Source organism: Pezoporus wallicus, unplaced genomic scaffold (assembly GCF_028554395.1).
Source record: "Pezoporus wallicus isolate ANWC-B61680 ecotype Strahan unplaced genomic scaffold, APGP_CSIRO_Pwel_v1 contig_8488, whole genome shotgun sequence".
Taxonomy (NCBI): Eukaryota; Metazoa; Chordata; class Aves; order Psittaciformes; family Psittacidae; genus Pezoporus; species Pezoporus wallicus.
The window spans coordinates 565854-585110 of NW_026641095.1; the positions used below are offsets into that span (position 1 = coordinate 565854).

General features: G+C 43.1%; 1 protein-coding gene across 8 annotated transcripts in view; it reads right to left on the bottom strand.

Annotated features, from left to right (window-relative positions):
• The window catches only part of TANC2 (tetratricopeptide repeat, ankyrin repeat and coiled-coil containing 2), a 216343-nt gene that overhangs the window by 186684 nt on the left and 10402 nt on the right, over positions 1-19257 (bottom strand). The window lies entirely within an intron of this gene.

A 19257-nucleotide genomic window follows, 5' to 3' on the forward strand; every position in this document is an offset into this window, starting at 1 on the left:
ATACTTTCGCACCAGCATGTATGTTACTTGTGCTGAGAATACTGCGTTACAGGCTCTACCAGCCTAGAAATCTCATTTGAGAAGCAGCAAGCAGAAGGAAGCACAGACACATCTCATCTGTCATCAAACAAACATCAAAAGTAACCTGAGGCTGCTTTAAATTCACCAGTTTAAAGCAAAGGAGAAGAACGTTCAACCACCTCAGCAGGGCTTTTTCATTCTGCTACAAGCAGACACTGAAAAGCACTTGACAGCTTCACTTATAATTCCCAGTGCTCTCCAGAACCTTAAGAGAAACTTCCCAGATGGTCTTAGATGAATAATTTTGTATATAAAACTGTACAACATTCCATAAATTCATGAAGCGACCCCATCTCATTTCTCAGGGTTGCTAATGACCTCCCTGCTTTCCATTTTCCACTTGTCAGGAAGAACAACTGTGGAGCCGTAACCAGCATGTGATGCTCACCATCACCGCAGCTGCTTTGGCCATCAGGCCAGGAAGATGTGCCAATCTCACGTGCAGCTCTGATCCCACTGCATGGACTCCTGCCTCAGCCCGGAGGATGGGTGCACCCCTGGGTACCTGAGCTCTGCCAGAGTCACCTTCAGCTCCCCCCACAGCTCCCCCACTGCAGGATGGTGCCCCTTCTTCAGACTCCCTTGCTGGGTGATGCAAACTTCTGCTTCCTCTCTGAACCCTGCAACGCCTGAGCACATTTTTATTACTTATTATTATTACGTATTTTTATGTGTTTTATTACTTAACAAAAGACACTACTATATTCCTTAGATCCTAAGGACGCAGAAAAAGGAAGGCTCTTAGAACATTTTTCTGGCATTCCCCACAATTGCTCTCCCAGAGAAGCTGTGGCTGCCCCATCCCTGGCAGGGCTCAAGGCCAGGTTGGACACAGGGGCTTGGAGCAAGCTGCTCTAGTGGAAGGTGTCCCTGCCTGTGGCAGGGGCTTGGAGCTGGAGGAGCTTTAAGGTCCCTTCCAACCCAAACCATTCCATAGCCAAAACCTGAACATGACACCCCATGAGAGAGTAGGACATGGCTTATGTGATTTAAGCTGCAGAGGAGTGCTGCCTAGCCCTAATTTGCTCAATAAACTTCCCATCTGCATTCAGGGAGCACATCTGATAAGTATGTTCTGCATTGAGCTTTTAAAGAGCAGAGCTTTCATCTACTCCTATTATTACATTAGAAATCTGTATGTGAATGCAGAAGATATTAGTGGCTTGTCAATAAAAACTGAATGTCATTAAAGGGCTTTTCTTCCTTAAATGCCTTTCACCCTCTAATTATATTTGTGAATTCCACTATTTAACTGTATCAAAGTTATAAAATCTGACATGTAGCACAACAAATATATTTAGAGACCAATATACAAACAGTTTGAGGGGAGGGGCAATCAGGTTTAGAACTATCCCCTCTTGATTCAATACATCCATCGCAACTATGGTGTGCTCCCATCAGACACAGGAGACTTCTCCAGGTGTTCCAAGAGTTTGGGATTTTAAAATCTCTGTCCTGTGATATGGCTGCAAGTCACAATATATTTAATTTATTCTATTTTCTTATATCAGCACAGGTTTTCCAAGCCAGTTCTCTTGGCATTGGCAGAAAGGTGACAGTACTACTTCTTTACTCTTACTTTGCTCAGCCTAGAGAAAAGGCAGCCCAAGGGACACCTTGTCACCATGATCTGGTATTTAAAGGGTGGTTACAAAGAAATGGAGATTCCCTTTGCGCAAGGAGTCACCCGGAAAAGACAACGGATGATGGGCGCAAGTTTCTCCTGGGGGGATTCGAACTGGACACAAGAGGCACATTTTTCCCAATGAGAACAACCAACCACTGGAACCATCTTCCCAGGGAAGTGGTGGATTCCCCAACACTGTTAAGATTCACTGAGACAGAGAGCTGGGCCATCTACTCTAGATCATGCTTTGCTTGGAAAGGTTGGACCAGATGATCCTTGAGGTCCCTTCCCACCTGGGATTCTGTGATCTCCAAAACCAATACAAACAACTGACTGTTTCCTCCTCCCAGGCACAAGGTGCAGTATTGGTAACTCAGCACAAACCATCACTGAACAACTGTCTGGCACAGTCCCACCAGCTGCAGGAAGTGGTTCAGCCTTCATATTCTGCCCTGGCCTTTGGCCATCAGTGAAGAAGTCACTTAATGTCAATTGGGATTTCTGCCCATAAAAGCTAGCTAGAAATAGCCAGCAATGACTTTCAGCTGCCATCCAAGTCCGCACTTTAAAACATGGAATACTCCAATATTCCCAAGTTCCACAATGTCTATATACAGATATACACACACATATATGTATGGATGCACGTAAAAGGAATGGGTTTTGTCAGCAGAATCATGTAATTTACATCAGTAACAACACAAACAAGGAACACCGAGATGTCACAAAGCCCTTTTGTGACACAAACCAGATAAAAATGCACCCATAGCACTCACTGACATTGAACCCAAGTGTTCATTTCTTTTCCTTTGAACAATCGCCAGCCCACAGCAATATCAATTCAACTACACATCTCCTATACTGTGTTTACTGTTCCAGCACATCCATCACTTCATTGAACTTCATCCAGTACCACAGAAATCATCGACTTGAAGTAGTTTTTGATAAGCCTCTGTATTTGGGACCTTTTCACTGATCCAGACAATTTCTGAATGAAGATGTTGTGGCCAAAAGCTGCTTCAACCCGGGTGAATGAAAGGACATGATGTAATTTCCAAAACAAGAAAACAAAGGAATGCTATTAAAAAGTACAAGTGAGTAATAATGTCACAAAGCCAAGTAAAGAGAGTGAGGAAGTCCAAGAATTAAGGGTTAGCATGCTCAGCAAAGAAGCTCAGGCACAAAGCACCCATGTGCAGACCGGCAGTCCCAAATCATTTCTTGGTTATACCTGTGCAGGTAACAGCTATACTGAGTTCTTCCACAAATGAACACATCAGAAAACACCAACGTTTAAACCAGCTGCCCAAAAGAAGGGCTCCTACTTAATGTAGGAATTACTGGAACAGACAGGAAACCCACTCATAGAAACCCACAATACTGTCAATGCTTTGGTGAGAGAATTAAGCACCCTCCTGTTGTTCTAACCTAGAAGAGCAGGACCCACAAAAGGAACAAGTACTCTCAGGTATAGCAAAGCAGGTTCCAGCTGCACTGGTTTCCTCTCAAGCTAAAACCCATGACAGAAAGAAGACTTAAAGCTTTCAGATGTAAGAAACAAAACAGAAAACCTGCCTTCCATAGCGACTCCAGCTGTAAAGAGGTATAGGACGGAATGACACCAGGATGTCTGATTTCACAGGAACAAGTCTGAGGAGTCTCCTGAGATGAGGACCACCTATTCCGTATTTGGAAAGTCATTTAACAGCAGCATGGAGCAAACTTCCAATTAACAGGATGAAATAGAAGACTCATTTGCCATTCATCTTAGAGCAAACAAAGCCATCTTTTTCCCTTCCTAATCTAAGCAAGCAGATGTTGCATTTCAGGAGGTAAAAGTCCACAGCAATCTTACACAGCTAAATGAATGCAAAGCTTTTCCCCTAAACATAGTATAGGTCATGTATCCCCTGATCCCAACAGTTTCATTGTATTTTCCTAGAGAAATTAACTACTTACTCAGACTTTTATCAACAGAACATTAACACAGAGACATTAAACACAATGACCATCTGCCTTTGAAAACCATATACTCCACCAATGATCCGAACATGCTGCTCAACCAGTCCTACTGGAAAGGAAAAGCTCTGCAATGGTCTCATGAATAGGGATTTCCATCTTTAACTGAGGTTATTTTTCTCGTTTTGGCTGTCAGTCGCACCAGCTGGTATTCATCTGATAAACTGAGGGAGCTTGGACGCTATTCTAAAACCAAATTGAATCACAGTTGAAATTCTTTGCACATATATCCATGTTGGAAACAAAATATATACTGTTGAGAAGCCTTGGTTCCCGTTCTAACTCAGAAATTCATCTGTAAGCACAACGTGTGTTTCAGTGATGCCTCACACATAACAAATCAACAAGCAGGAAAACAGCAATAGCCTTGAAATTCCAGTAATGTAAATGCGACTGACCTGACTGTATTAGGGACTAAGCTGAAAAACAAGGCTCATGTTTCCATCCTGCTCAGGAGTTTGTCTTCTCAACTTTTTAATCTCTAATTAAAAGTGAGATTTGAATCATATGTTACCAGCCATAATTGCTGTCCCCCAGAGTTCATTACACAGGCACGTATACATTGAAAAATCAAGAGCTCCACAACTCCAAGCATACAACGTAACACTTCAGTCCATAATTAGACAGGTCTTGGCTGATTTTCAGCATTATTAAGCAAGCATCCACTCCACCATATTCTAAGTTGGCAACAGTTTCTTCATGAGCATCACTCTAAATAACTATGGGAAAGCATCCAGACATCAATGGAATTATAAAGAGAAGAAGCAGAAAGTTATCTGTGCTTTAAATTGGGGTTTTTTCTGCTCACCCCACGTGCCTTAAAACAAACCGACCACCACCAACCCCAAAACTATCACATCACCCTGTGTGTTAAATATAGGTGACATTTACATCCTAACAGCTTGGACTCCTGGGTTTATATGAAAATTTGAAGAGTCCATTTGATTTCCTGCTTAACTAAGAAATCATTCCAATGGAGTATCCCTTTTTTTTAGCATCTTAATAAAGTTGATCAGAATTTACAACCTTACCCACTAGCACAGTGATGTGGGGGGCAGGAGCTGTTGTTGTTGTCCTGTTCCAATGCCCAGTGCTAGAAAGCCCTCACCTTTCTCATGCCTCCAGACACTGATTACCATAACACATTTAATAACACTCCATACAACCTGTTTGTTCACCTCTGCTCTATCTACACATTGGTCGTTATTTATTAACCAGTTGGTTTGGGTCCTGCACTCATCCACATGCCAATGTGAGCATAAAATGATGGGTTAAGCATGCACCATGAACTATATTTTCCTTCCAGAGTAATTTAAGTTTAGGAAACTTATTGCACTTATCTGACATTTTAACAGATGCTACCAAATAAGTACAAGAAGAGACTTAATGGCCCATAGATATCCTGACACTGAAGAGACATCCAACACGACAGTCATTTTGAACATTCCAAGCCTATTCCAATCCTTCCAACACTGCTGAAAGCTGGGCCAGGGATTTCAACACTGCTCAACCATAGGCAGCCTAACAAATCTAAAGATCAAATGACTAAAATGCAAGAGTGTTATTTACAGCACAGCTTCACTCCAAGGATCACATTTACACTCCTGTGCCCACTTTCCCCCATCATTACTAATGCTGCTTCAGCCACAATGGGCAAAAGCAGCCCAAGAGGCAGTGAGGACCAGGCAGCTCCTTCTGGAGACAGGTGCTGGGTGGACTTGAGAAGGTTCCTCCCTCCTCCTGCTCTCTTTTGGGTTTAATTCCTACTCTAGCAGGGGAATATCTTTTGTGGCTCCTAACCTAAGGAGGCACCCTGAATAGCTGCTACCATGCTGCTTTATCTCACAAAACTCCTGGATGTCAAGGATATAAGATAACCACTCCAAAGCCTCCTTACCCAGTTTCTACTGAACAAACCAATTGCAAAGGCAGACAGTCAAAACCCTTTCTCTGCTCCTTCAGAAGAAGGAAACCAAGCCCTGGGAAGAAGATTTGGGTTTCTTGTTTTCCTTTTGCGTCCCCCCCTGCAGATGTGGCTGTACTGGCGCTGGGTGACCTCCTTAGAGCTCCACCATTCAGCACATAAAGCTACCAGAGATGAACAAGACAATGCTTTCACCCTAATGCATGAATATGATCACACTGACAAATTGCCTGTGACCTCTTGTGCGGTGAGCAAGTGACATGAAACACAGCAGTCAGGAAACGGGGGGGAATCTAAGCAGTCAAAGCCATTAAATGAGGCATTTGGATTGGGCTTTTTTTAACAACACTATTACAAGAAGCTTGAATATTTTATTTGAGTTCATTTAGGTTTCAATTGCCAGCAGACAGAATTATCTATAGCTGAATGAAACAAAAGTAATATCCCAATGAGAGTTTTCTTAGGGAAAAGTGTGTGTCCCTATAAAACGACAATCCTCAAACACATTGTATATTCACATTTGTTTTTCACACCTCTCCTGTATCTGGTACAGTCAATAACACTATGGTTTAACACAAAAAACTTGAGCTTTGGGTTGAAACAAAAGAGAGAAGACTGAAAGAAAGAAGAAACATGAAATACAAAAGATTTTTCATGTGGGAAGCCACACATGCGTTTAAAAGAACAGCCTTCTGGGGGCTATTAACTTAATCTGCTAACATTACAGATGGTATCTCACAACCTGAGTGAAATACAGCAATGAAAAAAGGATTCAAGTGATAATATGTTTCACTTGGCTTTCATTTTTTGGTAGCCGGCTATCTATATTCCATGCAGGAAAGTGTGACTTCCCAAAAGTGCTTATTCTGATTTAAGTCACCTTCCAACAAGGGAACAAATATATATGAATAAGTAGTTGAAGGAAAGGGTGTATTTATATGCCTTTTGTCTTTTATGAAGTATAAAAGTGATACTTAAAATAGGCCTGACTAGTTAAGACAATGTGTTTGAACTACGAGCAGTTATAAATGAAGCCATTGTACGAACACACTTGAAATTACAGCATAGAGCAGGCTTCAAAAGCATTCAGTGTTCTACATCTGAGCTTGCTTCAGACTCTTCTTGTAAGCCAACAACCCTGAGGTTTCCAATTTCATCGTGCAACGGGCAGTGAAAATGTAGATATGAAGATTTACAGTGAAGAACTGCACTTCCTCAGCTTTATGCAAGTGAGGGCTGGAAACCCAGTGAGGTATTTGTAACTGGAGAAAGCAGCTAACCTGAAACCAAACTGTTATGGGCCCATAAAGAAGTCATGCTTCTCCTATGGAGATAGGGTGAGAGCTGGGCTTGTTCAGCCTGGACAAGAGAAGGCTCCTTAAGGGGAGACCTTAGAGCTGCTCCAGTGCCTAAAAGGGCTGTAAGAGACCTGGAGAGGGGCTCTGGACAAGGGCCTGTAGGGGCAGGCCAAGGGTTGGAACTGGATGAGCTTTAAGGCGTCTTCTTGTGCCAGTGCCTCAGCACCCTCACAGGGAAGAGCTTCTGCCTAAGAGCTCATCTCAGTCTCCCCTCTGGCAGGTTAAAGCCATTTCCCTTGGCCTGTCCAAAGCCCCTCTTCCAGGTTTCTTATAGGTCCCCTTAAGGTATTGAAAGGCTGCATTAAGGTCTCTCTGGAGCCCTTCTTTTGTCTTAGCCTTAAAAAGCAGCATATTCTCACCCTCACTGCAGCACAACAAAGCCAAAGTCTCTGCTTCACTTTTGTTAAACACTGGAACGTCCATTAAGAAACAATGGTCCAAAATCTCCTCAGGCATGTTTAGGAAGAAAACATTTCTGACATCAAGATGGGTTACAGAAAACACAGTAATCCCTCCTGTTCTATTACCATCAGAAAGCCTTTTTTCTGTAATTAGTCTGAAAAAGGACAAATAGTTTAACATTCACAGTGTTGGAGCTAGACTGGATTATCTTGCATCAAAACTGGGTATGGGTATCCCATTTTCCAAACTTCACTGCTTTGCATCGTTTTGCTATAAAACAAAACTGCAGAAACAACTTCACAACAGTCTTACCACATGTCCATAAAGGGCATTATCTCCCCAACTACCACAGAAAGCACAAGCTTTGTTGTGTAAACACACAGAAGGAAAGTGAAGGAGGAAGAACTCTGCTCTTGGCTTTGGGAGACTTGTTCTTACAGCAACAGTCATAATCCCTGTTATGGGCTACGTTCACTTCACACTTTAGTCCTTAAGGATCACAAGACCCATTGAACAAATCCTTCATTAACCCACAAGTGAAGCAACTCTGGCTTGGAAACACCTCCCAGGAATGAAGCCAAGTCAAGAAGATGGACACGTACACTAAAGCACTGGAGGAAACTTATTTTCAGCCCTGATTTAAAGGGCACATTACAAATGAGGATTTCAGAGTCTGCAGCAGTGTTCTGAGAGATACACATGGGATTTGCCTACATTTCACTTGAAAGTTGAGTTTTCTCTTCTGCAAATGACTGTTTTTATAAATCAACTCTTTTCATAAATCAACTCTTTCCCCTGCTGGATGGTACTCAACCACTCTCCTTCTACATTTACACATCCTTGTTGCCCTGCTCTGAGTCTTCTCCAGCTCTAAAACAGCTTGTAGAAAACGAGCAGACCAAACTTCCCAGTCTTCAAGACATGGCTGTTCCACAAGCCTCCACATGGCTCTGTGATGCTTTGCTTTAGCCACTGTTTCTTTCGCATTAATCCCCAACACTTCACATAGAGATTTGGTTTTTGGCTTTGTTTTCATTTCAAAGCTGCTGTTTTCATGGCCCTACCAGTCCTCATCCCAAGATTCTCCAAGTGGTAACAGTTTAGAATCATAATTGGCTGTAACTTGTATCTGGGTTTCCTGCACCCGCAACACTTACATTTATCTATATTGCATTTCATTTACTGTTATTAAACAGTAATTAAAGACTTAAGGCCCTTCTGCAATCCTTCAGTCATCCCTCACTGCCTATGGATCACCAGGGACACTGATCACCTCTGGCCTACTCTTGTGTTTGAGTCCACTGATCCTCAGTACAGGGCCTAGCGCCAAATTCTACAGGTCCCATCCCTCTATCCTGACAGCTGAGCGCTTATTTCTATCCTCATTTTCACCTTAGCCCATTATACCTATGACAGGATACTCTCATGCTCAGCCTTCCAAAATACCTCGGGTGAAAAACTTTAGGGGAAACTCTTCTGGAAATCCAAGTGGATTCCATCAACTGCATCCTCTCCTCCATAATTAGCTCATCCAGCAGGAATTCCTTCTACAAACCCCACTCTTCCTGTATTTATCCAGCTGTCATCTAAGTAACATGAAGCGCGATTTCAGGTAGCACAAAGCAATGCACAAACACGAAGGCAGCACAACGTGACCTCCATCGTTCTAAAGCCACAAGGCAGATGCACAGTTTGGGTTTGCTGAGATAACTTTCCATTTCCCCAGAAGAAGCTGATAAATCCAAAAGAATCTTTAAGGCTTTTGGCACTTGCCTAAAAAACCTGTTAAGCCCCAAACATCCTGTGAACAGAATCCTCCGTTCTCATGGCTGCTCACAACAATGGCACATGCAGAACTCAACCAACTCCCCATTTCCAGTGCAGTCTGAGTCAAGTTAAAGCAATGGAAGTGTTAGGACTTAAGGTAATCAGAGCTGATATTTCAGTACCTGTTATGATTATAGTAACACAGGTCTTCATTTAAAAACTAAAGAAAAAAATCAATCCAGAAGTTTAAACCTTAACTCTATCAGGAGACACTCAGACATTCACAGAGAGCTGCTTCACTTATCCTCAGCAACAACATTACTCTATCCTGGTAAATGCACTATATTCTCTCCTTCAGACCTAAACCAAGCAAGCTACTCCTTGCTTACACAGTGTGTAGCCTTGGTGGTGCCTCCCATGCCTCATACACTGAGGCGGGAGCAACCCAAAGCCTTGAGGGACAAGGTACTGCCAGTGCCACACAGGAATCAGATTCTCTCCCATCACCGATGGGAGTGAGCAGGTTTAAGTCTTTCAAAGGAAAACCAATTCAAATGTCACTTTTCCACACCAAGTTTCCCTTAAAATACAAACGCGGAATCTTTCGGAAGCAAGCAAGCCTGTCATTGAAAGTCCCACAAAATAACTGAAAAGGCATAAAAGTCAATTCTATGGAAAATTCCTTGCTTTCATTTCTGTGTAAGATCAAGTCATTTTAGATGAACCAAACCACTGAGCCCCTACAACACACCTCCATAACAACCCACACGTATCCCAAAAACTCCATTAAGGTGAAACCACTAAAATAACGGCATAAACCACAAGAAAACTGCCAATTAAGAGCTCATTTCTCTCCTCCATGAAGTGCAAGCAGTTAAGACTAGAACACATAAAGCTTGCAGCAAGCAAAGCCTTCCTTCTCCTCAGCAGCTTGCTCTGTAGAGCTGAGAGCACCGTGTTTGCGGTTGGCTTTCCGGGTATAGGGACTCCACTTCCTCAGCTGTGCTCACAGCCCCTATAGGAGACATTCACACAGCAACGAGGAACAGAAAAAGGGGGAAACAGTCAAAATCAGGTCAACACAGAACCTAAATTGACCCTTCTGGCTTCAGGCCAAAGTCGTTCTTCCTCTTGAAGGGCTCCTCACTCACGAGTGACACTGTGTAATAATTACTTTTGCTGCACTAACACAGGCACAGTCAGGTTTCACTGCAGCCCCTGCGCTCAGCTTTCAAGAAAGCCACAGATTATTTTACTTGCATCACAATAAAAAGGCTTCTTGAAACCAACTTCAGATGCGACAGACGAAACAGGTGAAATCTCAACATTTCCACAGCCTCAAATCTCCCATTTCACAGGCCAAAAGATATTCCTAAATACCAATTTAGGACGGTCAGGCCTTACACAAAACCTGCTTGCCCTGGAAGTTCAGAGTGATCCCAGCTGATGGGCTGGGGTTTGGGTTTGACTTCAGTACAGTAAAGAATCTACATCATTAAACATGAAAACCACCACCACTCTTTGCTAACCTCAGCAAGGAAAAATGTGTAAGGTATACTGAGACACACACCAGGTTATTAATTGGAAGTAGAATTCTTCTAAAACCTAGAACGCAAAACTGTACCTGAGCATTCAATCCTCCTCCGTGCGAAACTGTCACAGGTACCATACTTTCAGATTAACATATTTTTTATGAGAAGACACAAGTAATGTTAGAAAACAATTTACATCAACTTCCTCAGTACCAGCGCCTACCTCTGCTTCATTAGATCCCCTATTTCTTTCTTTGCCTTTTTAATTGCTCCTCCTCTCCTAGTCTCCACCATAATCATAGAATCCCAAACTGGTTTGGGATGGAAGGGACCTTAAAGCTCCTCCAGCTCCAACCCCTGCCACGGGCAGGGACCCCTTCCACTGGAGCAGCTTGCTCCAAGCCCCTGTGTCCAACCTGGCCTTGAACACTGCCAGGGATGGGGCAGCCACAGCTTCTCTGGGCACCCTGTGCCAGTGCCTCAGCACCCTCACAGGGAAGAGCTGCTGCCTAAGAGCTCATCTCAGTCTCCCCTCTGGCAGGTTCAAGCCATTCCCCTTGGCCTGTCCCTACATCCCTTGTCCCAAGCCCCTCTCCAGGTTTCCTGCAGCCCCTTTGGGCACTGGAGCTGCTCTCAGGTCTCCCCTTCAGGAGCCTTCTCTTCTCCAGGCTGCCCCAGCCCAGCTCTCTCAGCCTGGCTCCAGAGCAGAGCTGCTCCAGCCCTTGCAGCAAATCCGTGGCCTCCTCTGGCCTCGCTCCAGCAGCTCCACGTCCCTCTTGTGCTGCTGCCCCAGAGCTGGATCAGGGCTGCAGGGGGGGTGTCCCCAGAGCACATCAGAGGGGAGAGTCCCCTCCCTCAGCTGCTGCTCACACTCTGGGGGTGCAGCCCAGCACACAGTTGGCTTAATCCCCCACTGCAGGCAGTAAGCAGTACCCTTTGGAGCCTGTATCAGGACCACTCAAGCTATCAAACAGGGTAAATGCTTTCAACAAGTTTTACATCTCTGCAGTCTCTCTAAGCCTTTCTTTGGAAAGCCCATAGCAAGGACAATGCTGTTTCTAAAGGAACAAGCACAAAATCACAGCCCCACCAAAATAAACATGGTACTAGACACATAATGATGTCGAACACCACCATTCTAATTTCCTATGCTGTAGAAGTCAGCCCTTCTAAATGACAGTGAAATACCATGAAGAATGCTATTTCAGCTGTAAAATTGTGCTGGTTTCTGTAACTTCCAATTCTGATCACATCTTCCCTTTCTCAGGCTGAAGATTAATAGAGACACAGGAATGAGGCACTTCCCGAGATCTGTGCTATGGAAATCGGTCAGTGTCCCCGAAACGTGACTTGGTTAAAGCAGGAGAGCACAGCAGCACTCCATCCACCTCCACGGCCCTCCCTCCAAAACAGTCCCTGCAGCATTACCTACATAATAAAGCAACATTTCAAATGGCTTTAAAAGGTTCCAGTGGAATGCACTGTGAGCTTTAAACACAATTCTCTTTCATGTTGATTAAATCTTCCTTCAGATTCAACCAGCTTGTTTCAGAAATGTTACTGCCACAAAACATAACAAGCTCTTCACACTCTGTTTTTAAAGGTGCAATGAAACATTGCTCCTTTCCCTTTATATAGAATGTGAACTGTTATCTGGCATAACTACCTGTTTAAAAGCACTTCCATCCATCTGCAGCTGCATTTTGTCATCACATTAGTACATGAATCCTACCTAAATACTAGAATACATGTTTTTAATGCTCAATATCATCTTTAAAAGAGTAATACAAGAAGTTTGATGTTCCAGACATGGTAAGATAAGGTTGTAACCGGCCCAGCTTTGTGGACACGACAATGCAGAAGTTTCAGCAGCAGTGCAGCACAGCACAGTCCATGAGCACGGCACAGTGATGGAGACAACAAAACTTTGGCAGAGAGGGTGTCTATTATCTCTCTGGCTAAAGACAAAGAAGTTATTCTTTCACACAACAGCTCCAACTATAGCACCAAAACCAACAGAAAAGAAAAACTTTGGAATTACTTCTGCTCGTGCCAAGTTTGTGTAGACGGGTTTCACAAGCTACTGCCAGAAACTGCCCCCAGAAGGACACGGTCCCTATGGAGCTCTGAGTAATGCAGCAATATGCAAAAATTAACACAGATTCTGTGCTAGGTTTAGGTCATTGACAGTGGAGAATTCAATCCATAGCCTGAAATCCATCTAGAAAGTGATTACTATGGCAGAATTACTATTATATGACTCTGGCATCAATTCTCTGTCAGCAGGTTCAGGAACAAAACTCATCACAGGTTGTTTCTGCTGCACACTCCACATGCTTTAAGCACTCAGCCAACACTTAGCAGTGAAGTTGAACACTTTGCTTAATTTATGTAAGCAAAATTAAACTAACTACAGCAAAGTAATTAAAACAGAGGAAGATAAGGAATGAATTTCAGTCCTATCAGCAATACTCCTTCCTTTTCATTCTTAGTTCTATTTGTGTGCATAGAAATATTCGTGTTAGGCTACACGTTATTAGTTTGCCCTAAAAGAGCTGCAGAACACTCAGGCAGCAATTAAACAGATTAATGTCTAATGCTGAAGAGTAATTTACTACGTTCCACGCTGCCATCTAAGAAGTGCTGTTCAGTCCCCTCTGAACGTGCCCTTGCTACCGTCTTCCAGTATACAGTGAAATTATGGCTATAAATCCATGCATATATGTACAAAGTGAGGTGATCCATTTGCTAGAAAAAAGGAAAATGGTGTAAAATTCTGTATTAAAGTTCGCAATCAACCTACTCCCTGACTCCCAAAGATTTTAACACAGATGCGCATCAACAACACAGTCAATTCAGAACAACCTGAACGGAAAGAGTCATGAAGATTTCCCAACTCCTAAATACTAAGCTAATAATTAAATATTTGAAATCCACTAAAAATTTACCGTAAAGATGCTGCTTAGAGCAAAATGTGACCTACAGAACCTTTACTATCAGGATGTCTAGAGAAATGATGCCACCAGACATTCCAGTTCAACCTCAGGTGTGCCTACCTTGCAGGTAAAAGAAATGCATCTGTAATACCAGCTGACACTCATGTGAATCAAATACACAGATACATTCCTTACAACTCTTGGAAACACTCCGTCCTAGGAGTGCACTAACACACCTACTCCTCTTCCCTGCTATCCCACATACGCAATGCTGAGATAAATGTTTATAAAAAAATCACAGAATAGTTAGGGTTGGAAAGGATCATAAGATCACCCAGTTCCAACCCCCTGCCATGCGCAGGGACATCTCACACTAGACCATGTCACTCAAGACTCTCTCCAGCCCGGCCTTTAACACTGCCGGAAATGGAGCATTCACACCTTCCTTGGGCAACCTGTTCCAGTGCCTCACCGTGCTCACCCTAAAGAGCTTCTTTAGATCTAATCTAAACGCACATTTCTTTGAATATTAAAGTAATTATTTTTACCCCAAGCTGTCATTAAAGGGCAATACAGACATATTCAAGGAGAAAAAGGAGCTGCAGACTCCCCCACCGCCGGACAAGCAGTCACCATAAGCTCAATTATCTCTCTATTCAAAAGGACGGTGACTGTCATTTGTGGTAGCACAGGTATAAACGAGTCAAAATCCTGTTTGACTTTTAAAACACTTAAGTCAAGTATTCAACTTCAGGTAAAATTTGTTGTCTCTAACCTCTTCATTACGAGATTGGTAGCCTTTTTCAAACTCCTTGTCAAAATTCATTATTACCAAGTTCACCCTCTCCCCACCAGCCCATCTGCATACCTATTTACATGCAATTATCTATTCAGGAAGCACATATACAAATTCAGAAACATCTTGTTGCTGTTTTGCTTCACAGTTTCATCCTCACTAATTTAGTTCTCCTCCAATCATTTATTTTCACATCTTCCTTCAGCCTCAGAATTCACAAGACAATTTTTGAGAAACAAAAAAGATGGAGACTGCCACCCTAGGAAAAGATCTGCTGTCAGCACACTAAAAGACACAGAGCAGAGGTCCGAGCTCCCAGAAAAAGATCCCTTTGGAAAAGGGATGTTATCCAAGCACCTTCTGGGGAGCCCATGGTGGTTGCAGCTAACAGTATAAAGGACAACCAGCATGGATCAGCTCAGCCCAAAGCTGTTCTGCAACATCATACTGGGCGTAGCAGACATGCTGCTTGAGGCCTCTAAGTGCTGGATGCCAATAATGACTTCCTGCCTGTCTCAAGACCAGGTAGAAATGCTTTTTCATGGCTGGTTTTGTCTGGGTTTTAATTATTTAAAATCTTACAGCAACCTTTCCACACCAATGGAAGAGAGAAGTGGGGAGAAGTGCTTGTGTGGGGGTCACTTTCTTAAATCCTTCCCATTACTAAGGAGAAGTATCCTAAAATTCACCAAAGCCTGGAAAGCTGGAGACTTCATTGCATGTAAAAGGTTCCATTTCAGGAGATACCACCACTTGTGAACAGAAAAGCCATCAGTGGTGTTTGGGAACCAGATCCTACGCAAGCCTTTGCTGAAAGCCAGCACACAGCTCACACTACACTCAAGGGACAAGAGATCAGTTTCTGGCCCTGCTACTCAAACTGAACAATGCTGCAAAGATAAAACAACAGCAGGATGAGAAGGGGGAGGGAGGAGGAAGAGGAAGAGCACAAATAAAGGACGGAAAACCAACCTGATGTTCCTATAATGAGTAATATGCAAAAGCTCACATCTGATATCTATACCAGAGGTAAACACAAGCCCAATAGCAAAACAAACAGAACACACTTTGAAACCTTCCCAGTTCCCTCTCGGGCTTTGTTACAGCACTGCCGTAGCACTGCACGGTTTTACCTGCAGTATTGCTAGACCTTACGTAGCAAAACCCTGTCACAAGCCACAGACAAATAAAAGCAGCTTCCTCAAGGAAAACCCTGAACTCACAGAGGTATAAAAACTAACACAATACAGAACCTGGAGACTTCTTTATCTAAAACGCAACCAATCAAGGCAGGCACATCAAACACAAAAACAATGATTTGTATTCCAAGTGGTTTCTTATTTGGAGAAAGATCATAAAATTCAGTTTTACAAAGCATTTATACTTCCAATAATCTTTTCCTATTTGTGTTTTATCAATAAAAATATCAGATCAACTCCCATCAGCAGATGATGCAACAGCTCTGACTCCAAGAAATAACATGAAGGGATGCAAACTCAGTCTTTTGCTAGAGAGCACTGACACACAGAGCTCTTTCTAGTGGTATTTTAATGACGTGCTACAGAGCATCTTAAAAAGACACCAAAAAATCCTCCTCCAGAACGATTACATAGTTCCTTTGAATGATTTGAAATCGTTCCAGACCGAGACTGAACACAGGCACTCCAGAAAACGCGGTCCCCATGTTATTTGCCTTAATGTACACAAGCACGTACTACATCAAACTAAAAGCTCTTTCTCCCCAGGCAGAATAAAGAAGTGCCCAAGATTATTTTACACATAACATTATGTATATGTTACTACCGGCTCTGTTTAAAAACTCTTGGAGTTTAAAAAACTCTTGGAGCATAGTCTAGCCACCAGTCTGTTTATTCCATAGAGTAAACTGGTGGAGCCAGACTCTGTGTACCCTGTCACAGAGTTACAACAGGCCCCACAATTTATTCTCTGTGTTCATGAAATATGGGATATTCTTTTGGATTACACTGATCAATGCCTAATATTGGTAAATTAGAGCTTTACCATTCATAAGAATGCTTATGTCTCAAAGCACCCAAATGGAGTGCCGTAAAACAGTTCATTAGGAAGATGAAAATTGAACACAAGTAAAATTCCCTTCCAGTGCCTAAGGGGGCTACAGGAAACCTGGAGAGGGGCTTGGGACAAGGGCCTGTAGGGACAGGCCAAGGGGAATGGCTTTAACCTGCCAAAGGGGAGACTGAGATGAGCTCTTAGGCAGAAGCTCTTCCCTGGGAGGGTGCTGAGGCGCTGGCACAGGGTGCCCAGAGAAGCTGTGGCTGCCCCATCCCTGGCAGTGTTCAAGGCCAGGTTGGACACAGGGGCTTGGAGCAAGCTGCTCTAGTGGAAGGGGTCCCTGCCCGTGGCAGGGGTTGGAGCTGGGGGGGCTTTAAGGTCCCTTTGACCCAAACCAGTTTGGGATTGTATGAAACCCCAGCTCAGTTGTTTTATACTGGTATCAATTTATGCTGGTATCAATATTATGCTGGTATTTATTATTACACAATAAAGGTTTTCAGAAAATCTACACCATTTGGAAGTTTAGCCCAGGTCTGGAACATCCCACCAACAAAACCGGCCTTGACAGTCAGGAAGCAAGTACATTGCTGCAGCCTTGGTTTTGTCAGCCACAGTTTCGAGATGATGTGGGGTGTTTTTTTTCCTTACAGAGAGCTCAGCAGTTATTATATACAACCTACATGAAACCAAAGTGATCTCCTCCAAGAGAAATGCCTGGGAGAAATCTTTATTAAAAAACATTACTTTATGTATTGCACCAACAAAGCTCTAAATAGGACAACATATGAGAAACATCACTCGATCCAAAGTAACTGCAAAAATCAGATGGTCTTTCTAATGACAATAAATGACAAAGCACATCTATCATCAAAAGGAAATATATATACATGTATTTTTTCATGGTTTTTTACCCACTGCAACTAAAAGCCATTATTTCTGCTCCTAATGCAGTGCCACAGAGAATCAACACGGAACCTGTCCTCACCAAACTGACCCCTATGCACTGCTCTAGCTTATTTTTAATCCCATTCTGCAGTTCACACCAAACCAGGCCATGCAGCATCATTTCCTACACAGAACATTAATATTTATTCCAATTTTCCTGATAAACTTATCTTGAAATCAGTGAGCCAACAACTTGTCAGGCTTTCTGCCTTTTATTTTTAATCCTGCCTATCCACAAAGAGCCTGAAACGAGAATATGGAAGAGTGGGACTGCTGCCAGCAGACTTCCTGCGCTCCAAGCTCGGAGCATATGTTTAAGCTCTTAATACAATACAGAAAAGACAAGTTCTTGAATGTAAGCAGTCAGGACTAGCTTCTCGCACAAGTTCAGCACAAGTGTCTAGACTATGAGCAAACTGCCACCAGATATAAATCTGGGGATTTATAGTACAGACGCTTGACAAGTATAGATTTAACTGCCCGCATTCCAGCACTGCTGGTTTTGGTAAGCGCTCCATGCATCAGCTGCAAGAACACAGGTGGCAGCATGTGACGTGTGAGAAGGGTAAATCCCTCACATATGCCAGAGTCCGCCCAGTGCGTCCATAGCTAAATGGGTAACAGTTAACACAAGATTATTCTACATACACTATTACTCTTTAACCAAAGCTCTAACCAGTCAGATGGGAGAAAGAGATGAGCTCTTAGGCAGAAGCTCTTCCCTGTGAGGGTGCTGAGGCGCTGGCACAGGGTGCCCAGAGAAGCTGTGGCTGCCCCATCCCTGGCAGTGTTCAAGGCCAGGTTGGACACAGGGGCTTGGAGCAAGCTGCTCCAGTGGAAGGTGTGCCTGCCTGTGGCAGGGGTTGGAGCTGGAGGAGCTTTAAAGTCCCTTGAACACAAACCAGTCTGGGATTCTACGATTCAACGCAAACAAACCCAAACCACTCATGTAAAACACGGCACTGCAAAGACAGACTCATCACTTCAAAGATTCTTACTCTGTTTCCTGCTAATGATATACAGCTAAATAATCTTTTGTCATATGATATAACCTTTCTTTAAAGATGGTTTTATCCAAAGTTGGAGAGATTTTTCATTTCCCTCCAGTAAGAGGATGCATGATCTGCATCTGTGATCTTCAGTGTTCATGCCAGAGCAAAAAACCTGGACTACACACAGAAGGACGGAACACACAGAGCAGCAAACACAGCCTGCAGTGGTGCCTTGGCTGCTTTTCTGCCTGCAAACCTGTTTGTCTACGAGAACAAATGCAACCCAAGAGTTTGAAGTTAACGGTAAGAGAATACAGGATATAGAGTTACATCAGGAATGTAAAAATGCTATCATGGATTGGGCTTACATGAATGCAGAAACTTCTCCCAGAAAAGTAACTGAGGCAACTATTTCAAATGCAGTGCCTTCATATCCATCTAACTTACAATTTATCTGACTTAAACTGTATTTCTCAGTAGAAATATATTAGTAAACAGATTAAACTCAGAGGCTTACTAAATAACTTTAATTCACTTTAAGAATTTGCACATTTATTGAATCCCAGACTGGTTTGGGTTCAAAGAGACCTTAAGATCACTCAGTTCCAACCCCCCTAACAACAGGCATGGATGCCTTCCACTAGAGCAGTTTGCTCCAAGCCCTGTCCAACCTGGCCTTGAACGCTGCCACGGATGGAGCATTCACAACTTCCTTGAGCAACTCCAGTATTGCCACCAACTCCCATGCTGATCTCCATTCCTGAAGAGCAAAACTACAATAACCCAACATGGAAGATGCGGTGCAAGGACTATAAATGCAGTTGACTTAGACTGGATTTGT